The 5830-nt window shown below is 40.4% G+C and overlaps 1 long non-coding RNA gene across 1 annotated transcript; it reads left to right on the top strand.

Moving 5' to 3' along the window:
* The first annotated feature begins 40 nt into the window (after nt 1-40).
* On the top strand, nt 41-4409 carry LOC146654911 (uncharacterized). Its single transcript, XR_014907313.1, has 2 exons — nt 41-2003; nt 3008-4409. It is a non-coding gene; the product is annotated as an uncharacterized LOC146654911 (long non-coding RNA).
* Nucleotides 4410-5830: the final 1421 nt, after the last annotated feature.

The raw sequence follows: 5830 nt of genomic DNA, 5'->3' as shown, positions 1-5830 counted from the left end.
ACTATCAGCTCCTTTGTCTTACTGACGTTTAGAAGGAGGTTGTTCCTCTGGCACCAGTTCTCCAGATTCCTAATCTCCTTCAGGTAGGCCGTCTCGTTGTTATCAGAGATCAGGCCCACCACGACGGTGTCGTCAGCAAACTTGATGATGGTGGTGGAGCTGGTAGTGGCCACACAGTCATATGTGTACAAAGAGTACAGCAGGGGGCTCAGAACACACCCCTGGGGGGCTCCAGTGCTGAGAGTGGTGGAGGCTGAGACATGTCCGCCCATCCTTACTGCGTGCGTGTGTGTGTGTGTGTGTGTGTGTGTGTGTGTGTGTGTGTGTGTGTGTGTGTGTGTGTGTGTGTGTGGACTGCTGATCAAAGGGTCAAACATCCTTGGTCAGGAAGAGGGTAGCCTCCCCCTCACCCTAGATGGTTCATCCTAGATAACACGGTGAGGAAGTCCTGCAGTTCATCTAAACAAAGACTAGACTAGAACAGACGCAACTACGTTAATCCTACCATAAAACAATAAAACACGGTATGACCTCTCATGCTCCCAAAGTGCTGTCTAATACACACACAGTTTGCAGACTATCAAGGATCAAAACCTCTACCAATCTACAATTAATTACAAAACTCTAAGCATATATAAGTAAATATTTCTAAGCATAAATGACAATCAACAATACAAATCTAACAGCCGCATCACACTTTCTTCACAAGACATGCTTCAGTTGCATTTTTTAAAGTTATCCTTTTGATGGAACAAAAAGTCTTCAGTTTTTATTAGACCACCAGTTTTTCACACTTGCACTTCCACGGAGATAAAAGCGACCCCATGGTGTCTTAGCGTGGGTTCTCTCCAGGTAGTCCGGCTTCCTCCCACAGTCCGATGACATGCACGTTAGGTTAAATGGTGACTGGCTGTAGGTGTGTATGCAAAACAGATAAAGCACATAAGTGCATAAAATAAAGTGCGATATGAATATCTGTGAAAAGATGAATGTAACTTGTAGTGGTCAAAGATACTAGAAAAACATTTTAATAAATACTCTGTTCTTAAGAAGAAGCAGTGACATCTAGGGACCACAAGTGGGATTTTTTAAGATTTTGAGTCCAAACGCTGTTAAATCACCTAACTTTTGTATGATGTACTGCAAACAGGATGCAGTTACTCTGCAAAAAGACCCAAACTGGGCTGACTGGGTGGTTGATGGAAAGCTTTATCTTTATATCTTTTGCAAGGCATTGCAACCACTATTCATGCTTTGTTAGGAACAGAATGCGATATAAACAATTTCCCAATCAGTCTTTATCGTCAGCACACTCAAAGCCTCAGAGCTAGATGCAACCAAAGGAACTGTTTTATCTGCACTGCTAAAGTGGAAATTACTATTAATCTGAACGAAAAAGCTGAAGTGAAAGACACAAAGGTTAGAAAACAGAGCGGGAAGAATCTGACTCACTTCTGCTTTTTCTTTCTGTCAAGTTGAGAAAACTGCAGAATTTGGTGTATATAAAATGTTAGGGCTATATGTGGGTTAGAACTCTGCTGAAACAACACTGTGATTAGCAGTGATGTACAGGAAAATCTTTGTGTTTAGCACTCAGTGAAGAACAAAGACATGTTTTGCCTCTCAGCAGTATTGGGAACAACACCATCCTCTTGTTCAAAGCAGCAAAAAAAAAAACCCAACAGCTTGCATAATCAAGGAAAATTCCTGCCAGGTTACCTTCAACTTGTACATCATCACATACTTATTTCATCGTTAGCTAATAAAGAGAAGAGTATTCACTCAGCCAGTTCAGTAACTTTCCGTTTACTGTATGTGTGACGTATCTGTTTTCCTCTTAGTTAGGACGCTACACTAAAGAAGGTCAGCTGTTTCTGGGACCCCTAGGCAGCACTGGTGAGGACACTCGTTGTGTGGTGTACGATCAGATGAGCAACTTTCCTCAGCTCCTCAATTGTGAAAAGGTGACCAACGTGAAACAGAAGACATGGCATTTCTCTCAGGTCAGAAGTGTAAAGAAATCTCTTTTTCAATGATATAACTGAGTGTTTATAAGAGAAACTAAAATTTACTGGCATAGAGTTGAGAGGAAAAGTATCTATATGTCAGATTTTAAAAGGGACCTATTGAGCTCATGTCTGGGTCCATTCTTTTTTCTCTTGGACTCTAATATGAGAGTAGCTTTGCATGAATCTTCATTTCTCTCATACTCAGCATTGCTGCAGCCCCGTAGTTCATGCTTTATCTGACAGAACCGCCTTTATATTCCGAATACCTCCGTTGAAGCCACCTTTCTTTGTGTTAAAACCCTCACAAACAGAAGGTTTTAACACCGGGGCCAGTAGGACTTCACAGATAGATCTGTCTGTTTGTGATGACTATATTAGGATATCATCTCTGCTATTACTGAAATCAAAGCAGTCTGGTTAACGGGGATTATTTGCACATAAATTGAGACTTTGGCTATGATTAATATGAACAATAACTGTTGTAAAATTATATTTATGCTAGAAAATAAGGGGTCCTCTTAAGACAACTAAACCCAGACTGCTTAAAGGGTAACAAGCGACTCAATATACCTTTTACTTTGGCATTGATTCTCTTTTTCTTTTAATGTGAAAAACCTTTTGTAAGTCAATTTTCTGTTGGTCTTTTAGTTCTGTTTGGGTAACCTTTAAAAACTAAAGAGTTACAGCCTGTAGCACGGGAAGAGGAGAGCTTGAACAGTGATGCTGCAGACCTTCTGCCACATCGATTCTTTGTCACACAGCAGGACAAGCAGTGAAGAGTCCTGCAGACGTAGAAGTCTTAGGGAAATAGGGAGACCTTACTTATTTTATATAGATGTAAGGTAAAAAGTTAGTGCCATTTGTTTAAGAAAGAGGTTGCAACAGTTCACATAAGGCCCGGTCTGGTTACATACTGTTCTGTCACCATCACGCATTGTTCACAGACCATCTGTGAAATCTGTTAAAACCAAAGTATTGTATCTCCTTCTGCCTTGCAGAACGAATCGATCATAAATCGGGCTACTGGACGCTGTCTGGAGGTGGTGCCGGCTAATGTTTACTCCGGCCACCTGCTGGTCCTGCAGCCCTGCTCGGGGCAGAGGTGGACCATCAAGAACACTATGAAGCAGTGATCGCCTGGCCAGTTTCATTGGGACCAATTACAAAGGCTATTTCCAAGAGCTGTCACCTGACGTTACCTTGGCCAGTGGACAATCAATGATGCGGGGGCTCCTTAGCTTTTGAAATAAGACTCAAAAATAGATGGCTTTAAGGAGACGAGTGATGAGGTGGTTTGGAAACAATTGATGTTTTTTTGTTTTTGTTAGTTTTTTTTTAAAAACATGGACATTCAACGTGGTGAAAGTTTAGCATGAGGACCATTTCTCTATATGAATTTTACAAACTTTCAATGTGATGTTGCCATAATTCCTGTGTGCCACTTCTTTACAGTGTTTAAGTTTTAGTAGACATTTAATCGACCAAAAGCGTGTTCTTTCTTATGTGAAGGGGAAAAAAAGTTTCCATCTTCCATCAGTCTTTCTGCAATATTTCATTCATTTTGTGCCACGGACCGGCCCTAAATAACTAAAATGTGTTCATAACACACGGGAAAAGACACAGGGGAACTGAGGTAACGATAAAAACAATAAATATGAACGATAAAACGAAGAAAAAAACCCCCGGTAAACCATAAATTGCACACCTGAACCTCAACACTCGCGGCCCGGTACCAAACGACTCACGGACCGGTACCAGTGCATGGCTCGGGGGTTGGGGACCGCTGGTCTATGGTACTTAGAAATTAAGGAATGGCTACTCGTGACAGGAGAAAATTTTACACAGTTTAGCAAAAATGCCTGAAAAGTGATTCTTATGTTTTTCAGAAAATTCAAATCCTTGTAAATATTTATAATTTGAAGAAAAATATGCTAAAAATATTACTTGGTGTACTTTTTTTTTCAAATCACCCCAACAAGGACTCTGGGCTAAATCTCACTTCTATGTTTTATGGATTCTGACTTTTATTGCTATTTTTCCACCAAGCATTCTGTAGCATCAGATGCAATATATCTCGTAGCATGAAGTACTGTAAGCAGTTGGGTACAAAGTTTCTTTGCGCTAAGTTAATTTATTTGGTTAACTGCTGTGTGCCATAACTACTGAAAACCTAGTCAAACATAGGAAGCACTTTTTTGGACAAAGGGTTGGAACATGAACGAGAGAGGAGGATTGAATCAGGAATGCACAAAAGTACCAATAGTGGAAATGCAGGAGGCCTTAAAGGCTGAAATTATTAACGTACTGAGATGTATATGATGTCATATATTAAATTGCATAAGTGTGATCAGCTGGATTTTTGCTCCCAAGATTGTCTTCCAATAAACAACTGGTTTCCTGGGTTGTGCTTTGTTACTGTGTTTTAGGATACATCTGCAGTCTTTAAATTTGTCATACTTTAATTAGTATGCTTATTTTTTTCAGTTTAATTTTATTTTCAAGCTTGTTTGTAATTTTTTGCTGCTAAACTCATGCTTTATTTTGCTTTTCTGGACTATAAATAAGGTAGAGACAGCAAAGATGAGCTACCATGCTGGCCTGCTCTCCTTTTAACTGCTCCATCCATTTTCATGGTTGTGGTCAAAATATTTTCGGCATGCTGTGAGATTAGTCCTCAAAATCATCCCCCAAAATAGACTACTTCAAAAGAGATTTCACCCTCAGCTTCCAGCTGCATGGCATCTGCTGTAACTTACACCAACTCGACTTAAGAGTACTTTCATCACATTTTTTATAAAAGCGCTTCTACACAATATTACCCAGCCACAAATAAAGCAGCCAGGTGGCCGAACATTAAAGGGACTGTTCTATAAATGACAAGTTATGGGTTCAATCCTGAAGCAACCATATGTCCTGTAAATAGTGTCCTTGAATCAGACACTGACCTCCTACTGCTTACTCTCGCTAAACTGCTCTGGATGAAGCATCAGCTTAAATGCTTAAGATGTAAATAAAACAGGAGGAGACTGCTGGGAGCACAAGGGCCTGTTTCTAGCAGAGAGGGGGAGAGAGGAGTGAGGCGGCTCTGAGGGACAGAGCCTGCATGCTAACATAACACTGAATGCTGATCAGACTCTTAACGAAGAGACTGCTCATCGTTCTCTGGCGTGAAATAGGATTACCATATGTTGGTTAAAGTCCTGCTAAATGTAAGCCAGCAGTAAATGCTAACAAGGACAAACTGATCAAATAAACTCACTGCGTTACTTAGATAAGGTTGTATTTATGGGGATGGAAATTTGTATAATTTGTAGATTTTAGCATGTAAAAAAATGGAGCTATTTTTAAAGGATGACAAAAAATCTAGAAAATGAATGTAATTCATTGACATTATTGTATCATAGTTTGCATTGTTCTGACCAGCAGTGTCCTGCAGCTCCCTGTGAGCACTTAATGAAAGAGGTTATGGTTTAATGTCAGAGCAGAGAACTCACAGTTGTCAAATATGATTTTGCTCTAATATGCACCATGTGGCGCTGTATGTTTTCTGTGATTGGAGGGTAGTGTCACTGCAGCTGTCACCCCAGCCTGCTCTCTGCTCTGCCTCGGGAAAAAAGCAGCAGAGATACAGATGTAATTACTTGACAGAACAGCAACACTGTATGAAAATGTGACAATTTCATAAAACCCACTGCAGCAAGGGTAACAGATGATACAACACACAATACTGTGCACAACTCTTTAGGCACAGATGTTGGCAGCGAAGCATGGTGAAGCATCCCGCTGTTTTAGTTTTTGTTGTTTTGGGGGTTTTTTTGCAG

The sequence above is a fragment of the Rhamphochromis longiceps genome, linkage group LG14 (assembly GCF_057381845.1).
Source record: "Rhamphochromis longiceps isolate RC_006_pf linkage group LG14, R_longiceps_female_GT1.1, whole genome shotgun sequence".
NCBI lineage: Eukaryota > Metazoa > Chordata > Actinopteri > Cichliformes > Cichlidae > Rhamphochromis > Rhamphochromis longiceps.
This window is presented reverse-complemented; position numbering and strand designations above follow the sequence as displayed.